This window comes from Rutidosis leptorrhynchoides, chromosome 5 (genome assembly GCF_046630445.1).
Source record: "Rutidosis leptorrhynchoides isolate AG116_Rl617_1_P2 chromosome 5, CSIRO_AGI_Rlap_v1, whole genome shotgun sequence".
Taxonomy (NCBI): Eukaryota; Viridiplantae; Streptophyta; class Magnoliopsida; order Asterales; family Asteraceae; genus Rutidosis; species Rutidosis leptorrhynchoides.
This window is the reverse complement of record NC_092337.1, coordinates 187,604,859-187,626,350: the sequence shown is the minus strand read 5'-3', so window position 1 is coordinate 187,626,350 and position 21,492 is coordinate 187,604,859.

Genomic DNA, 21,492 nt, shown 5'->3' with positions numbered 1-21,492 from the left:
CTATTTTTAGCAGGTTTCCATTTTTGAAAAGTTTCTATTTTTGGAAAGTTTCTATTTTAGGAAAGTTTCTATTTTTGGAAAGTTTCCAAATTTAGAAAGTTTCTATTTTTATAAAGTTTTAAGTTAGGAAAGTTTTCTTATTTAGAAAGTCAACAAAAGTCAACTGAAAGTCAAAGTCAACCGAAAGTCAACTCAAAAGTCAACCTCGGTCAAACATAGTCAACATTAATTTTAAAAGTATAAGTTATAATAATAATATAAGTTATAATGTTAATTAAAGTTAAATATGTATAATTATGTCATAACATAAGTTTAATTAAATTAAAATGAATTATTAAAGTTAACATAAGTTTAAATGATATATTTAATATAACATAAGTATTTAATTAATTAATTAAATATTAGTCATAATATAAGTATTATTAATTAATAATAAAATTTAAATCGTATCATAAGTATTATTAATTAATAATGAATTATTAATCATATCATAAGTTTCTAATTATAATTATTAAACCATAAGTATTTAATAATTAAATTATAATTAGATAATAACTAAGCCTTATAATAATTAAATAATTATTTAATCCTTATTATAAGTCTTATAATAATAATAATCTTATAACATAAGTTTAATACTTATCATAAGTATTTTCCATTAATAATACAAGTATTATTAATCATAAGTTTAATTAAACCATAAGTAATAATTAAATGATATAATAAATATGTATCATAAGTCTTAAATTATAATAATTACTTTTTATATCATAAGTAATTTAATAATAATAAAAATTATTATTTATATCATAAGTTTTATTCAATAACTATAAGTTTTAATCAAAAGTTCACCGGGTCATAACTTGAGCCCCGGGAATCAGTTTTCGGCGAGCCTTATATATATCTTCGCCTAACCAACCCACCCGACACATTAGTGTGCTCAAGAACATCCTAAGAATAGTCACCAAGTCGTGACTTACAGCTCTTAATCAGTTTGGACCTTTAATCCGCTCAAAAATGTGTTTTAGTCATAACGGGTGATCCGTGACTCGGATTTCGATGACCCGAACATGAAAGTTCATCCCATCATCAATACTAACACACTATTACACCCTAAGGACTCTAAAAATGGTCACAAAGTCGGACCAAACCTGGTTCAATTCGTTTTCATAGTTTAATCTCAACATGACACCATTTTAATCATATCTTAAGCTCCGGGAATCGAAATGACCTGAATCCGGAGTCTAAAATTAATGTCTTGATGAGAGAAACTCATCTAGATACTTCAATTTCACTTTTATATCAGTTATATAACCAGAAATGAATGATATTGCTGCTGTCCCAACCAAATCAAACCGAAAACATATGTATTTGAGCAATTCTACGCATACAATCATCAATACAATAACATGTAACTATCATACTATCAAGATAATCATCAAAAACAGAAAAGTAAAGGAAAATTAAAAATCTAGGGTTAGGGTTTATACCCTAATCGAGAAATAAAAGATATGTGCGTGTAGAGAAGAACGAGAGCAACCCGATTATGTTGAAAGCCCTATGATCCAAGCAAGAATTTTTGATGAGATGATGATGATGATGTTGATGTGGTTGTCAACGGCCATAAAAAAGAAAGAGGGAGGGAGAAAAATGCTAGAGAGAAATATTAGGTTTTAATGAAATGTGTTAAATGGAATGCAAAAATCAAAAAAATGGGAAAACAAAAGCTAAACACCCCCTCTCCATGGGGTGTCTGGCCATTTAGTGTAGGATGGACCCCATTTGTGGGCCAAAATGATACATAGACTAATAGCTCTTAGCCCGAACGCCCGAACGAAGCCCGAAACGCGAAAACGCTACTACGCGATTAATTATTCGAAGAGATAATAGATACGCGATGAATAAAATATATAAACACTATATATAATCATATGACATCAAAATATCATATTTAAAATAATTTGGATTTAAAAATCCCAAAAGTTTGACCGTTGGTTTGAAAACCGAAAAGATTCGCCGGATAGAAATCCACGATTCGTATAAACGTACAATTTAAAATATGAATACAAATATTCATTTAACACATAATAATTAATATATTATTACTAAAATAATAATATAGGTCGTAGAAATGACGTGGCACGAATAACAATTAACAGTCGTTAAATAATAAACGGTAAAAGATAACAAAAAAAGTAGGGTCGTTACAGAAATGATGTAGGATGCACTTGCTAATGAAGGTTTGCTTTTCATGACAGTAAATTTTTTTTTTTTACTAAATAATTCACCATACAAGATATGGAGTAAAGGTCGGATAGCCTCAATAATATTAGTAATATTATACTCGTTGTGGCATATCCTGGAAAGGAGAGAGAAAATAGTGTTACGAACGGGTTCACCGGTAAGTGCCTCATGTTCTTCACCAAGAGGGAAATGTGGTGGATGGAAGGGATCACATTCTTCTTGTCTTCAATGATTAAGTTGACTACGAACCCATCCCCAATTCATCTAAAATAGATGATGGCTAATTGGTTGAACTTGTTGAGAGTTCCATTTCGTACGATTGAATAAAGGATTTTTCGATATGAAATAATTTCCGGCTATCGGATGGTATTCTAATTACATAGAATATCTATAAATAGAGAGCAAAAGATTTCATAGATTACGGAGGAATTTACGAAATATGTTAGGCAAAGTTACAGTAACAGATACGCTACGATATGAATTAGCATATACGCTAAAATATGAACTTTGTCTATACACTATTTATGTAATCAATGCAGTAAGATGTGTCTAGACTAAGAATGATAAGCATGTAATTTTCTAAGGGTGATAAGCAGATGATTTCCGACTAGAAATGATAAGCAAAACTTTTGACATGCAGTTAAGGTCGAAGTCCAGACTCACTAATGCATCTTAATTGTAGTGACCCGAACTTTTCCATGTTTATATATATTAATTGAGATTGATATTTACATGACTAAATGTTTTCAACGTGTTAAGCAATCAAACTTGTTAAGACTTGATTAAATGAAATAAGTTTCATATAGACAATTGATCACCCAAGTTGACCGGCGATTCACGAACGTTACAAAATTGTAAAAACTACATGTTGTGGTATATATGGACATATATATATGGTTGACGTAAGATTATGATGAGTAAGTATCTCACTAAATATATTAACAATGTGTGATATACATAAGAAATGAGATTACTAAGTTAAGAAACTCGAAATGATATATATAACGATTATCGTTATGATAACGTCTACTAAATACATATGTATCATATTAAGATATTGATAAACTTTATTTAACATGATAAAATGATATTTAAATATATCATTAAGTGTGTTAACAATAAACTACATATGTAAAAACAAGACTACTAACTCAAGAATTACGAAACGAGACTTATATGTAACGATTATCGTTGTAACGATATTTTGATGTATATATCATATTAAGAGATATTCATATATCATAATATCATGATAATATAATAATTTAACATCTCATTTGATATAATAAACATTGGGTTAACAACATTAATTGAGATCGTTAACTTAAAGGTTTCAAAACAACACTTACATGTAATGACTAACGAAGACTTAACGACTCCATTAGAATGTATATACATGTTGTGTTTTGATATGTATTCTTACACTTTTGAAAGACTTCAAGACACATATCAAAGTACTTCTACTTAATAAAAATGCTTAAAATTACATCCTCGTTCAGTTTCATCAACAATTTGACTCGTATGCACCCGTATTCGTACTCGTACAATACACAGCTTTTAGATGTATGTACTATTGGTATATACACTCCAATGATCAGCCCTTAGCAGCTCATGTGAGTCACCTAACACATGTGGGAACCATCATTTGGCAACTAGCATGAAATATCTCATAAAATTACAAAAATATTAGTAATCATTCATGACTTATTTACATGAAAACAAAATTACATATCCTTTATATCTAATCCATATACCAACGACCAAAAACACCTACAAACACTTTCATTCTTCAATTTTCTTTATCTAATTGATCTCTCTCAAGTTCCATCTTCAAGTTCTAAGTGTTCTTCATAAATTCCATAAGTATAGTTTCATAAAAATCAAGAATACTACCAAGTTTGCAAGTTTACTTCCAAGCTTTCTAATCCATTCCAAGTAATCATCTAAGATCAAGGAACCTTTGTTATTTACAGTAGGTTATCTTTATAATTCAAGGTAATATTCATATTCAAACTTTGATTCAATTTCTACAACTATAATAATCTTATTTCGAATGAAAATCTTACTTGAACTGTTTTCGTGTCATGATTCTGCTTCAAGAACTTTCAAGCCATCCAAGGATCCTTTGAAGTTAGATCCATTTTTCTCATTTCCAGTAGTTTTATCCAGAAAACTTGAGGTAGTAATGATGTTCATAACATCATTCGATTCATACATATAAAGCTATCTTATTCGAAGGTTTAAACTTGTAATCACTAGAACATAGTTTAGTTAATTCTAAACTTGTTCGCAAACAAAAGTTAATCCTTCTAACTTGACTTTTATAATCAACTAAACACATGTTCTATATCTATATGATATGCTAACTTAATGATTTAAAACCTGGAAACATGATGAACACCATAAAATCGGATATACGCCGTCGTAGTGAAACCGGGGGCTGTTTTGGTTTGGATAATTAAAAACTATGATAAACTTTGATTTAAAAGTTGTTCTTTTGGGAAAATGATTTTTCATATGAACATGAAACTATATTCAAAAATCTTGGTTAAACTCAAAGTGAAAGTATGTTTTTCAAAATGGTCATCAAGATGTCGTTCTTTCGACGAAAATGACTACCTCTTTAGTAATTGACATGTAACTTAAATTTCCGACCATAAACCTATACTTTTTCTGTTTGTATTCTTAAATTAGAGTTCAATATGAAACCATAGCAATTTGATTCACTTAAAACGGATTTAAAATGAAGAAGTTATGGGTAAAACAAGATTGGATATTTTTGATCTTTTTAGCTACGGGAAATGTTTAACAAATCTATACAAATCATATCCTAGCTAACTTATATTGTATTATACATGTATTCTAATATATTATGTAATCTTGGGATACCATAGACACGTATGCAAATGTTTTGACATATCATATCGACCCATGTATATATATTATTTGGAACAACCATAGACACTCTATATGCAGTAATGTTGGAGTTAGCTATATAGGGTTGAGGTTGATTTCAAAAATATATATACTTTGAGTTGTGATCTAGCCTGAGACGTGTATACACTGGGTCGTGGATTGATTCAAGATAATATATATCAATTTATTTCTGTACATCTAACTGTGGACAACTAGTTGTAGGTTACTAACGAAGACATCTGACTTAATACACTCAAATATTTAAAACATAATAAAAATAGTTGTAATTATATTTTGATCATACTTTGATATATATGTACATATTTGTATAGGTTCGTGAATCGATCCGTGGCCAAGTATTATTTCCGAGGAAGGAAATATCTGTGAAAGTGAGTTATAGTCCCACTTTTAAAATCTAATATTTTTGGGATGAGAATACATGAAAGTTTTATAAATGATTTACAAAATAGACACAAGTACATGAAACTACATTCTATGGTTAAATTATCGAAATCGAATATGCCCCTTTTTATTAAGTCTGGTAATCTAAGAATTAGGGAACAGACACCCTAATTGATGCGAATCCTAAAGATAGATCTATTGGGCCTAACAAACCCCATCCAAAGTACCGGATGCTTTAGTACTTCGTAATTTATATCATATCCGAAGGGTGTCCCGGAATAATGGGGATATTCTTATATATTCATCTTGTTAATGTCGGTTACCAGGTGTTCACCATATGAATGATTTTTTTCTGTATGTATGGGATGTGTATTGAAATATGAAATCTTGTGGTCTATTGTTACGATTTGATATATATAGGTTAAACCTATAACTCACCAACATTTTTGTTGACGTTTAAAGCATGTTTATTCTCAGGTGAATATTAAGAGCTTCCACTATTGCATACTAAAATAAGGACAAGATTTGGAGTCCATGTTTGTATGATATTGTGTAAAAACTGTATTCAAGAAACATATGTCGATGTAATATATTTCTATTCTAAACCATTATGTAATGGTCGTGTGTAAACAGTATATTTTAGATTATCATTATTTGATAATCTACGTAATGTTTTTAAAACCTTTATTGATAAAATAAAGGTTATGGTTCTTTTAAAAATGAATGCAGTCTTTGAAAAACGTCTCATATAGAGGTCAAAACCTCGCAATGAAATCAATTAATATGGAACGTTTATTATCAATATGAACGGGACATTTCAGTTGGTATCCGAGCGTTGGTCTTAGAGAACTAGAAAAATTTGCATTAGTGTGTCTTATCGAGTTTGTTAGGATGCATTAGTGAGTCTGGACTTCGACCGTGTTTTCTTTAAAAATGATTGCTTAACATTTTTGTTGGAAACTATATATTATTAACATGTAAATATTATGTGATATATTAATCTCTTAACATGTTTGATATTGTGTGATAGATGTTTACCTCTAGCACAAATCCCATTGACTCACCTAATAATAACGAAGAGTCGAATATATATTGGCAAGATTCACAAGTTCCCGAAGAACCGGAAGAAGAGGAAGCGGAACCGGAAGAAGAAGAACCGGAAGAAGAGGAACCAGAAGAAGAGGAACCGGAAGAAGAAGAGGTTCCGGAGGGGGGAATAGTAGGAACCACAGAAAACCGGTCAAATAAAAGAAAATCCTCAACCAATGGACCAAAGTTAATAATGGTCAATGGTGTTTCCGCTAAGGAAGCAAAATATTGGGAAAATTACCAATTTTCCGATGAATCGGATCCAGATGAGGATTTCGATGATGTTATAGAAATTACCCTGACACAATTTAATGAGGCAAAAGAAAATAATAAGGGAAAAGGCATAAAAATAGAGAAATCTGATTCCGACCCCGATGAACTTTATATGTACCGTCAACACCCGTATTTTCAATATCATGACAATAACCCGGGAACCTCTAAACCACCAGGTTTTTCTAAACCAATGTGGAAAACGACGACTCGTATTAGAGGAACATCATATATCCCTAGAAGATTAGGAAAAAGAACCAAGTCCGAAGAAGAAGAAAACAGTGATTCAGATTAGAGGGGTGTGAGCATGTTGTGTAATAAATGTATTGTAGTGTGCTTGTACTTTTATGTTCTATGTAAAAATTGCTTGTATTGTTCGTTATTACGAATCTAATCTTTGTCTATTTTACCGTATAAAAACAAAATGGACGTTAAGGGTAGACAACCGAATATTTTAGAAGACCTACCAGAGGATATGATTGAGGAAATCTTGTCTAGAGTCGGTCAGAATTCATCAGCACATTTAGTTATGGCGAAATTAACTTGTCAAACATTTGAAAGACTTTCCAGAAATGCCTTAGTTTATAAAAGGCTTTCCTTTGATAGGTGGGGTATATCACATTGGGGAGACTTTAAGTTACGCCGTGTTTTCTTTAAAGCGTTAAATGCGGGGAACCCAAATGCAATTTTACGCTAACATAGGATTTCATGAATTAGAAAGAGCTTCTAACATGCAACATAAAGAAGCATGTTATGCTTACAGGTTAGTGATGTTCGCTTCTCACCAAAGTGAGAAAAAGAACATCGGATTGCAGCTTTTAAATAAAACTTTCCCACAAGTGACGGATTCAGTAGTTGGGGTGAGAAACAAGATTTTTAGATTATTACGGGGCTGCTGGACATTACGAAACCCTCGTCCTTTTGACGACATTACAACATGCTGCCTAGCTAATGGTCATAACGGTTATTTTCCACAAGACCAAGGATGGAAAGTCATCTTAGTAAAACCAGAATGCATGACTTGTTTCTGGACTTATGAATTACGTGTCTTTATTTCCTTTGCTGAAAAACTTGCGTATTAACTAGATTTATCTTCAAAACTGTCCTGTATCATAGTGTACTATATTTCATGTTATATGTAATATAGCGAAGTTGTAAGTTTGAAGAATATTTGTATGTGATATATTATTATAGTCAGTTTTTCATATGGAATTGTAGTAGTTAAATTGTATATTAGCTACTAAGTATGAACTTAACGGGTAGGTAGTACCTGAATTTAAACTTATAAATCGCTAATATGAAGAAAAAGCTTTTATAAATGAGTTCATATTATGCTACGAGATACTATTCACTACTCTTAATATTCTGTATGATTAAATTGTTTCATTTGACTCTTTTGAAGGAAATGGCACCGCCTACTCGACACACCTTGAATATGAGCGAAGTGGAATTTCGTGCCTTTCTTGCTTCAAACATAGCCGCAGTACAGGCCGCGCTACATACCAACAATAACTCTGAATCTAGCAATACAGCTAACGGCGCAAGAAATCGTATAGGATGCTCATACAAGGAATTCACTGCCTGCAAACCTTCAGAATTTGATGGGACCGAAGGACCAATCGGATTGAAACGGTGGACCGAGAAAGTTGAATTGGTGTTTGCCATAAGTAAGTGTACTGAAGGAGACAAAGTGAAGTACACTACGCATACCTTAACAGGTATTGCGTTAACATGGTGGAATACCTATCTAGAGCAAGTGGGACAAGATGCTGCTTACGTGCTACCGTGGTAAGCATTCAAGCACTTGATGAACGAGAAGTACTGTCCCAGAACCGAGGTCAGTAAGCTTAAGTCAGAATTTAGAGGGTTACGAACACAGGGATTCGATATTACTTCGTATGAAAGACGATTCACAGAATTGTGCCTATTGTGTCCGAGAGCGTTTGAAGATGAGGAAGAGAAGATCGACGCGTTTGTGAAAGGGTTACCGGAGAGAATCCAAGAAGATATAAGTTCACATGAGCCTGCCTCCATACAAAAGGCATGTAGAATGGCTCACAAACTAGTGAACCAGATTGAGGGAAGAATTAAACAACAGGTGGCCGAAGAGGCCAACGTGAAGTTAGTCAAAAGAAAGTGGGAGGAAAATGGTGATAAGAGTCACTAAAACAACAACAACTATCTCAACAATCGCAACATCAATCGCAACTACAACAAACGGCACAACAACAACAACAATAACTACTACTACAACAATCATCCCAACAACAATAACAACCGCAACAACAACAACAATCAGAAGCAGCTATGCTAAAGGTGTGAAAAGTATCACTCGGGGTTCTGCACCAAATTTTGCAATAAGTGTAAAAGAAATGGTCATAGCGCGGTGAAGTGTGAGGTCTACGGACCAGGGGTTAACAGAACGAAAGGAACAAATGGTGTCGGAACGAGTAATGGCGGAGCAAGTAGTGTCGGAGCAAGTTATGCCAATGTAGTTTGTTATAAATGTGGAAAACCGGGCCACATTATTAGAAATTGCCCGAAACAGGAGAACACGAATGGACAAGGCCGCAGAAGAGTTTTCAATATTAATGCGACAGAGGCACAGGAAGACCCGGAGCTTGTTACGGGTACGTTTCTTATTGATAATAAATCTGCTTACGTGATAATGCTAAAAACTAACATATATTTCATTGCGTTATCCCTCAAGAAAGACAAGCTTTTAGTTGCAATTGTTCTATTTACAAGTGATATTCGTTTAAATAATAAAAGGTGAAGACAAAAGACAGATTCGATGAATTGAAGACGCAAACGACCAAAAAGCTCAAAAGTACAAAATACAATCAAAGTGGTTCCAATTATTGATAAGAAATGTCTCAAAATTACAAGAGTACAAGATACGAATTGCAAAGTACAAGATATTAAATTGTACGCAAGGACGTTCGAAAATCCGGAACCGGGACCAGAGTCAACTCTCAACGCTCGATGCAATGGACTAAAAATTATAAGTCAACTATGCACACGAATATAATATAATATTTAAATAATTCTATAAATTATTTATATATTATATTATTATTATAAACCGTCGGCAAAACAAGAAAACAAATCATGTGAGCTGGAAAAAGTGGACATGCGATCGCATGGCCTGGAAGGCAAAAATCCATGCGATCGCATGGTAGTAGGTGACAGCCCACATGCCTATAAATTCGCAGTTTTGGTTGATCATATATCCATCTTTTTCTCTTCTCATTCATATACGTAAATATATATATATATATATATATTATATTTTAATTTTAATTTTAATTTTAAATTCTAATAATAAGGGTATGTTAGCGAATGTTGTAAGGGTGTAAGTCGAAATTCTGTCCGTGTAACGCTACGCTATTTTTAATCACTGTAAGTTATGGTTAATGTTATTTTTTATTTAATGTCTCGTAGCTAAGTTATTATTATGCTTATTTAATGCCGAAGTAATCATGATGTTGGGCTAAATATTAAAATTGGGTAATTGGGCTTTGTACCATAATTGGGGTTTGGACAAACGAACGACACTTGTAGAAATTAGACTATGGGCTATTAATGGGTTTTATATTAACTAAATGATACCTCGTTGATTTAATATATAGACTTATAATTTGACGTATTTATATATAACCACATACGCTTGACTGGGCACGGTGGGCGGGATATCTATAATACCAATAATTGTTCATTTTACTGGACACGAAACTGGATTAATAGTTAATAGACTTGTTGAAACAGGGGTGGATTACATTCAAGGGTAATTGGTGTAATTGTTAACAAAGTAGTAAAACCTTGGTTTACACGCAGTAGATAACCTGGTGTATTCATTAAACAAAGTATTAAGACCTTGTTACAATTCGAATCTCCAATTAGTTGGAATATTTGACTTCGGGAATAAGAATAATTTGACGAAGACTTTCGCACTTTATGATTATGACTGATGGACTATTATGGACAAATTCGTATGGACATATCGAATAATCCAGGACAAAGGACAATTAACCCATGGTAATAAAACTAAAATCAACACGTCAAACATCATGATTACGGAAGTTTAAATAAGCATAATTTATATATTTCATATTTAATTGCATTTTTAATTATTGCACTTTTATTTATTGTCATTTTATTTAATTTCATTTTTAATTATCGTACTCTTTAATTATCGTACTCTTTAATTATCGCAATTTTATTTTATCGCACTTTTATTTATCCCAATTTCATTATCGTTATTTACTTTACGCTTTAAATTAAGTTATATTTATTTTTAATATTTTACATTAGGTTTTAACTGCGACTAAAGTTTTAAAAATCGATAAACCGGTCATTAAACGGTAAAAACTCCCTTTTATAAAAATAATACTACTTATATATATATTTTTTTATTTTTACAATTATAAGTTAAAACTAATATAACGTTGAACTAGTTTAAGTCTCCCTGTGGAACGAACCGGACTTACTAAAAACTATACTACTGTACGATTAGGTACACTGCCTATAAGTGTTGTAGCAAGGTTTAGGTATATCCATTCTATAAATAAATAAATCACTTGTGTAAAATTGTATCGTATTTAATAGTATTTCATTGTAAAAAATAATACTATTTCATATACCACCTCGCACACATCAAGTATTTTTGGCGCCGCTGCCGGGGAAAGTTAAACGCCGAAAGCGCAACGCTAAATATAAATATATAAAAAAAGATTTTTATAAAGTTCCTTTTTTGTAAAAATATACGTTTTAACTATTAAAAAGCGAAAATATAAAAAAGAAAAACAAAATATTTATATATTTTTAATAGTTTGTTATATATTTATAAAATTATAAAGTTTCTTAATTTTTATTTTAGTTTTAAAATACAAGTTTTTATTTATTTATATAATTATTTTTTAAAACAGAAAACAGAAAAAAATATATATATAAAAGTCTCGGCCTGGTACTGTAGCAGCCCATACCGTGGCCCGAAACCCTAGCTCATGCGATCGTATGAGCCCGAAAGCGAAAATTCATGCGATCGCATGAACTATCCTGACACGCCACGGTTGACCTGGTACTGCAATTATTACGGGTAATTATTATTATTATTATTATTAATTAAACCCTAATTAGGTTTTATATTATTAAGTTTTAGTTTTATTATTTAATTTGTATTATTTAGTTTATTTAGTTTTACAAATTATATAAAAATTAATAGTTTTATAAAATAAATAATATAAAAATAATATTTTTATAAAAATAGTACTTTTTACAACTTTAAGTTTATTTTTATATTTTGTATCTTTTATTCGTTTTAGTGTAATATTTGTATTTTTTGCTCGTATTTAATTTTAAGTTATAGTTTTTGCCGTAGTTATTTTTATTTCTAGATTTTTAGGCTTTGCCGTAAAATCCCTTAAGTGCTTTTTCTTTAGACTAAGATTTAGGTGCTTTAGAATTTTGTGACGCCATTTTTATATTTTAGTACCTTTTTAAGTTATTGCCGTTTTTGATATAGAATTCATTTTAAGCTTTAATATTTTTAGACGCAACTTTTAATTCTTAGTTTTTAGTTCCTTTTTAAGTTTCGACGCGCTACGTTCTTTTTATTTTTCGACCTTTTATTTTTCGACGTTTTTCGACACGCTCTTTTTCTTTCTTATTTCTCGACGCTCTAGTTTTTAGGACATAGAATTTTTTTTCTATTTCTTCTCTAAAATTTCAAAACGAAAAATTATTTTAAGTGGTTAAATTGATAGACATCCATTTTCTGGTTCGTAGTAATAGTTGGATTTGTACGTGGACCAGGTTATTGGAGCCAAACAGTACTCAATTATATTGAGACCAAACGAATCCTGCCCCTCTGCTGCATCTTTTGGCTATTCGAAACGTGGGCAAAATCAGAAAAGTCTATTAATTTGATAACTTATATAATTTTTCTTATTTTTATAACTAATAGGATATTCAGTGAATGCACCGAGCAAAACGTTAGCCACCTTTTGTACGTTCACCACTTGTAACTAGATCAAGACATCTAGCAAATATTGTCGCCGTTGATTTTTCTTTAGAATCGTCATCCAGTCGACCAAGTACTCCAATTCAAATTTCCGATAATCCATTTTTTGAACCCGACCTCACAATTGAGAATCCGGAGGATATTCAGGGACAATTCCGAGATCCTGAACCATTAATCTTTCCTCCGGAACCACCAATCATTCAAACGGAGATTGTAGAGGAACCAACCATTAAATCAGAATCCTAGTGATTCAGATTCAACAAATTCAATCATGGAAAATCTGGAACCTCTAAGTATGGAAGACCGAATGCGAGCTAAACGCACTGGCCAAGGTCACGCAATTACTCAACCAGACATTAATGCGCCAGATTATGAAATCAAAGGACAAATCCTACACATGGTAACTAATCAATGCCAATTTAGTGGTGCGCCGAAGGAAGATCCAAACGAACATCTTCGTACATTTAATAGGATCTGTACTCTATTTAAAATCCGAGAAGTGGAGGATGAACAGATATATCTCATGTTATTTCCCTGGACTTTAAAAGGAGAAGCCAAAAATTGGTTAGAATCGTTACCTGAAGGGGCGATTGATACATGGGACGTTTTAGTTGAAAAATTTCTTAAACAATTCTTTCCGGCATCTAAAGCCGTGAGACTTCAAGGAGAAATTGTTACGTTCACGCAAAAGCCAAATGAAACTCTATATGAGGCGTGGACAAGATTTGGAAAGTTATTAAGAGGATGTCCGTAACATGGTTTAGACACTTGTCAAATAGTACAAATATTCTACCAAGGATGCGACATCACTACACGAAAAGACATCGATATAGCAGCTGGTGGTTCCATTAGGAAGAAAACAGCAACTGACGCTTACAAAATTATTGATAACACTGCTTCCCACTCACATGAGTGGCACCAAGAAAAAGATATCGTTAGATCATCTAAAGCAGCTAGAGCCGATTCTAGCCATGACTTTGATTCCATTTCCGCAAAGATAGATGCTGTCGAGAGACGAATGAAAAAGATGACTAAAGATATTCACTCAATAAGAATTAGTTGTGAGCAGTGTGGAGGACCACATTTGACAAAAGATTGTCTCAGTATTGAACTAACAATGGAACAAAGAGAGAATGTTTCATACATAAACCAAAGGTCTGAAAATAATTATCAACCGCCAAAACCAATTTACAATCAAAACCAGAATTATAACCGAAATGTTCCATACAATAACCAACAAGGTCCAAGCAATCAACAAGTATCCAACAATACTTACAATCAGCAAAGACCTATTTTTCAAAACAAACCACCACAAACCGATGATAAAAAGCCAAATTTAGAAGATATGATGTCAAAGCTAGTTGATTCTCAAACTCAATTTTTCACATCTCAGAAACAAACCAATGAACAAAATGCTCAAGCATTTAGAAATCAACAAGCTTCTATTCAAAATTTGGAACAAGAAGTAAGCAACCTAGCAAGGTTGATAGGTGAAAGAAAACCGGAAAGTCTACCTAGTGATACAAATGCTAACCCCCGAAATGAAACAGCTAAAGCCATTACCACAAGAAGTGGTATTACACTTAAACCACCTGAAATACCTGTAATTTCTGATGATACTATTCCTACTCCACAAGAACCACAGTCTGATCAAGATAAGGAAAAAGAACCGGTAGTTGAAAAGGTTAATGAAGATAACACAGTTAAGACTAAACCTTATGTTAAACCATACCAACCACCACTTCCTTACCCAAGTAAAATGAGAAAAGAGAGACTTGAAGCCGAGCAATCCAAATTCTTGGATATGTTTAAACAAATAAATGTAAATCTTCCTTTCATTGATGTGATTTCAGGAATGCCTAGATATGCTAAATTTTTGAAAGATCTAATCACAAATAGAAAGAAAATGGAAGAACTCTCGGCTGTTACTATGAATGCTAATTGTTCTGCAGTGCTGTTGAATAAGATACCAGAAAAATTATTAGATCCAGGAAGTTTCACAATTCCATGTTTTCTGGGTAGTCTTAGTTCAATAGAAGCATTGGCAGACTTAGGTGCTAGTATAAATTTAATGCCATATTCATTATACGCTAAACTAGACCTTGGAGAATTGAAACCAACACGAATAAGTATACAACTAGCCGATAGATCAGTAAAATATCCTAGAGGGATAATGGAGAATATGCTAGTTAAAGTTGGTACTTTAGTATTTCCAGTAGATTTTGTTATTCTGGACATGGAAGAAGATTCTCGAGTTCCTCTCATATTAGGAAGACCATTCTTAATCACGGCTAAAGCAATAATAGACGTGTTTGGTAAGAAACTGACCCTAAGTATAGAGGACGAGAGTGTTACCTTTTCAGTTGATAGAGCCATGCAACAATCGCAATCTGCAGATGATACATGTTATTATATTCAAACTATAGATTCACATGCAGAATTGTTAGAAGAATTTCCAGAATTACAAAGAACAGGAGAATGTTTTTTAGGAGAAGGAACTGAACCAATTGATGAAACTGAAATGTTAGCTACACTTATGGCTAATGGATATGAACCAACAACAGAAGAAATTCAAATGCTAAAAGAGGAAGACAGATATCGATATAAATCATCAATAGAAGAACCACCGACATTAGAGTTAAAGCCACTTCCAAACCATTTAGAATATGCTTATTTACATGGTGAATCTGAATTACCTGTAATAATATCGTCTTCTCTTACTGAAAATGAAAAATCTCAACTCATTTCTGTGTTAAAAGCTCATAAACCAGCCATTGCATGGAAAATTCATGATATTAAAGGAATAAGTCCTTCGTATTACACACATAAAATCCTTATGGAAGAAGGTCATAAAACGTATGTGCAACGCCAACGAAGACTAAATCCTAATATGCAAGATGTTGTTAAGAAAGAAATTAATAAACTGCTTGATGCAGGTTTAATTTATCCAATTTCTGATAGTCCATGGGTAAGCCCAGTTCAATACATACCTAAGAAGGGTGGCATGACTGTCATCACAAATGAAAAAAATGAGCTTATTCCTACTAGGACTGTAACAGGATGGCGTGTTTGTATTGATTATAGAAAATTAAATGACGCCACCAGAAAAGATCACTTTCCCTTACCTTTTATTGATCAAATGTTGGAAAGATTAGCCGGAAATAGTTACTATTGTTTTCTTGATGGTTTCTCCGGATATTTTCAAATTCTAATAGCACCTGAGGATCAAGAGAAAACCACGTTCACATGCCCTTATGGTACTTTTGCTTACAAACGCATGCCATTTGAACTTTGCAACGCCCCTGCAACCTTTCAAAGGTGCATGATGGCGATTTTTCACGACATGATAGAAGAATGCATGGAAGTTTTCATGGATGACTTTTCAGTCTTCGGTGATACTTTTGAAACATGTCTAATTAATCTTGAACGAATGCTTATTAGATGCGAACAATCAAATCTAGTACTTAATTGGGAGAAATGCCATTTCATGGTTAAAGAAGGCATCGTTCTTGGTCATAAAATTTCAAAGGAAGGAATTGAAGTGGATAGAGCTAAAGTAGGTGTAATTGCTAAACTTTCACATCCCACCAATGTTAGAGGAGTTAGGAGTTTTCTAGGGCATGCCGGTTTTTACCGACGTTTCATAAAAGATTTTTCTAAAATTGCCACTCCTATGAATAAACTCCTAGAAAAGGATGCTCCATTCATCTTTTCAGATGAATGTATCAAATTTTTTAATATTCTTAAAGAAAAACTCACTAATGCGCCGATTATGATAACTCCAAATTGGAATCTACCGTTTGAACTAATGTGCGATGCAAGTGATTTTGCAATGGGAGCCGTTTTAGGACAAAGGATTGAAAAATGATTTCAACCTATATATTATGCTAGTAAGACGTTACAAGGAGCACAAACGAATTACACAACTACTGAAAAAGAACTCCTTGATATTTTCTTTGCTTTTGACAAATTTCGTTCATATCTCGTTCTAGCTAAAACGATGGTCTATACTGACCATTCTGCTCTTAGATACCTATTTTTGAAACAAGATGCTAAACCAAGATTAATCCATTAGATCTTACTCTTACAAGAGTTTGATATTGAAATCCGAGATAAAAAGGGAGCAGAAAATCTCGCAGCTGATCATCTTTCTCGTCTTGAAAATCCTGAATTAGAAGTTCTAAATGAATCGGCAATACAAGACAACTTTCCTGATGAATATCTATTGAAGATAGATTATAATGAAATTCCATGGTTTGCAGACTATGCAAACTACTTAGTATGTGGATTCCTTGAAAAAGGATTATCGTACCAAAAACGAAAGAAAATCTTTAGTAATATAAAACACTATTTCTGGGAAGATCCACATTTGTTTAAAAGTTGTCCCGATGGAATAATACTCCGATGTGTATTCGGAGATGAAGCTAGTAAAATCTTAAACCATTGTCACACAGGACCAACAGGAGGGCATTATGGGCCTCAACTCACAGCAAGAAAAGTTTACGATGCTGGATTCTATTGGCCTACAATTTTCACAGACGCACACCTCCTTTGCAAATCCTGTGATGCTTGTCAAAGGGCCGGAAAAATAAGTCAACGTGATGAAATGCCACAAAATGTCATTCAAGTATGTGAAGTATTTGACATTTGGGGTATTGACTTTATGGGTCCATTTCCAAAATCTTATAATAATCTCTACATTCTCGTTGCCATTGATTATGTATCTAAATGGGCGGAAGCATAAGCTCTCCCAACTAACGATGCACGAGTTGTAGTTAACTTTTTAAAACGTCTTTTTGCAAGGTTTGGAACACCAAAAGATTTAATAAGTGATCGGGGTACTCATTTCTGTAATAATCAACTTGAGAAAGTTCTCAAAAGATATGGAGTAACTCATAAAATCTCCACTGCATATCATCCACAAACAAGTGGACAAGTTGAAAATACCAACCGAGCATTAAAACGTATTCTAGAGAAAACCGTAGGATCAAATCCGAAGGAATGGTCCATGAAATTGGAGGATGCACTCTGGGCTTTTAGAACAGCCTACAAAACTCCAATTGGAACCACACCTTTTAAACTCATTTACTGAAAAGCATGTCATCTTCCAGTAGAAATTGAACACAAAGCATTTTAGGCTTTGAAGACATGTAATCTTGATTTACATGAAGCTGGACGTCTACGGTTAAGCCAACTAAACGAATTAGAAGAATTAAGACTTGAGGCATATGAAAATTCGTTAATCTATAAGGAAAGAACGAAGAAATGGCATGATAAAAGAATCAGAAGTTCAAAAGTATTTAAGGAAGGAGACCGAGTTCTTCTTTTCAATTCACAATTCAAGCTATTTCCTGGAAAATTGAAATCAAGATGGTCTGGACCATTCATAGTCAAAAGAGTTTTCCCATACGGAACAATAGAGTTAATAAATTCAAATGGGATTGAATTTAAAGTTAATGGTCACAGAGTTAAACATTACATACATGATCCGATGGAAGTTGACAACGAAGTTAATGACACCCTTCCAAGTGAATTGGTATCATTAATCAGAGGCAAATTGGACAGAGTAAGAAAAGAATCCAGGAACGAAAATAATAAGTTACATTTTGGTAAAGGAAAATAGAAATCCGCAGTGAAAAGAAGAGCACGACACCTTGAAAGATGTCACAAATGTGGAAAATGGTCACACGAAGGAAAATGCTCGACGAATCAGACATATTCCAATACCGAATTCATTACTTTATGCAGAGATGGACCGTTCATATGTTTCGAAGAAAAAACGTTGAATGCTCTAGGTTACGCCTATGTAGCTATGGAAAACCAATTAGTCCGACTATCTTATGAGTGGGCTAAAGCAGGTCACTGAGAATTCTTTCTCACAGGTAAGTATGTACAGTTTTTATTTTTATTGCTTTTAACCTTTTGATAATAAACGCTAAATTGTTTGCTATAAAGTATTAAATTGGTATTCAATAAAATTAGGTTTTGCGACCGAAATTATTGATATCATGCAAAAATTTATTACATCACTGCGAAATTTACCGTTTATTTTTAAGGTATAAATATCTTTAATCATTCAACCCAAAATATTTCAAAAATTCGTCATGAGTTAAACTAGGTTATGGAATCGAAACTACTTTACCGAAAAGAGAGGCGTATATTTTTGATAATATTTGATTGATTAAAGTGGGATAAAAGACAAAAAAAAAGATTTTTAATTTTATTTTTACTTTGTTTTAAAATTAATATTAAATTAATATTGTAAACCTTTTAAAATCAATATATTTAAATTTATAAATATTTGAAAAAATTAATATTTTTAATATAAGTTTGTATGTATAAAAACAAAAATATAATATAAATTTGGTGTGAATTTTTAATTTTAATAATATGAATTTTTAATTTTATGCATTTTAAATTTAAGTTTGGTGTGAATTTAAAAACAAAAATTTACTTTATTTCGCTAAGTTAAAAATTGATTTCTAAAAATTCGTCGTGAGTTGAAGACTAGGTCGTTGAACCGAAATTGCTCTACCCAAGGGAGGGACGAGAACTTTTATTATCATTATTTTTAATCTTATTGAATTAAAGTATGCCAAAAACATTAAAAAAAACCAAAAATCTTTGCTTTTAAAACAAACGCCAATATGTTTGGAAACTTTGGTAAAATTTAATCATTTTTCTACACTAATCACCCTCAATAATTTAAATTGTACTGATTTCTTGCAAATGAGGGCATTGCAAGATCTTAAGTGTGGGAAGGGGTTAAATTCTTTCGTATTTTTAAAATTTTTGACTTATACACTTGGTTACCATTAAAAATACTAGTAAAGCAGTAGTTGTATTAGAATCTAGTGCTCTCTGATAATAAAGAACAGCCCTAGTCTTATATACTGACTACCCAATTCTAGTAAAATTTTTTAAAATTTTCAATTAAAATGAATTCAAAATCATGTTTATACATATTTATGAACGATAAAACTAGGTGTTAACACCGAAATTATTGTTACCTCGGAAAGGACATAAATTGAGAAACAGCCTAAAATGTTAGAATTCATTTAAAATGGAATAGAGGACAATAAAAAGGCAAAGAAAGAAAAATAAAAGCCAAGTGTGGAAAAAATTTACTAAGTTCTTTAAAACATATATCACATATTTTGTACAAAGATACTTTTGTTTTGGACAAAATTAACCGTTTTACCCGGTAAATTGTAAGATATTTGAAAGAAAGATGGATCTACACGATGAATCAATTCCATCATTAAAAGGAAGTAAAGTCTTCTGAAAAAGACACGCGCTTCTTGATTTAGGTCAGGAAGTTGTCGTCCAGACCAGTTGTAGAGTCTACGAAAAACCTTGAAAAGTTTTCTCGAAAATCAGCTGGAAATCCACGAACCTCAGCATCAAACAGGGTCGCCAAGTGGTTAGACTTATCCTAACCATGAGAGGATCTGTCTTGTAAAATGGGGAGGGCACCGTGCAAATTAGCTGGATAAGACTAATGAACCAGATCTCCAGAAAGGATAATCTCCTTAAAAGATCAAAAATCAGCTTTTAAGCCTGATATTACTCAATCCTTGAGATTGACCTTAAAGATTGAGAATTACAAACTCATGGAATTCGATGATATCTAAACTCGAGCTTGAACGAGAAAATATTTTGATCAAAATTACAAACCGATTTGTTTTCTGAAAACCCATTTTCAATGCGTTCATTACCATTGAACGTAAAATTCTAGGAATTCACCTGGAATTCATTAGGTCACATGAACCAAATCGGGTGTCAACCGTAAGAACGGTGGTTGCATAGCATGGTCGAAGACAGGACCTTCTGCCATACCGAAAAATTATAAGGGTGAGCTTTACTATTGCTCCTACCAAGGATAGTAATTGCATCCGACACGTTATAGACCATAATTAAAAGCATGTCAGGGGACATTGCCTTAACAGTTGCTTATTCAACGCTTTCCTTTACAACCGGACGGTAGTTTACCGAAAGGTAATATACGGAGCAAGTATACTGGACATGTTGCTTTCCCAATACAAGGTTAGCAAGTGGGTGACACAAAACCGCAAGTTTTGAGCTAAAATTTTCAAATATGAAACCCACAAAACCCACAAAAACAATTTGCAAACACCGGTGAAGGGTTATTCCGGAAAACTTATCTAGGGTAAAAGCTAGATTAAATTTTCAAAAGATCAAATGTTTACATAAAGATCCAATTTCCTTAAGGGATCTAAATTTTATAGTCATGTGGGACTGTAAACCACAACGTTACTACTATTGTTCATACCGCCGTATAGAAATCACTGATGTACAAAGTGTGAAGAATAAAGAAGTGATTCTAGTATTTTTATTTCAAGACTATATTGCTTGAGGACAAGCAACGCTCAAGTGTGGGAATATTTGATAATGCTAAAAACGAACATATATTTCATAGCATTATCCCTCAAGAAAGACAAGCTTTTAGTTGCAATTGTTCTATTTACAAGTGATATTCGTTTAAATAATAAAAGGTGAAGACAAAAGACAGATTCGACGAATTGAAG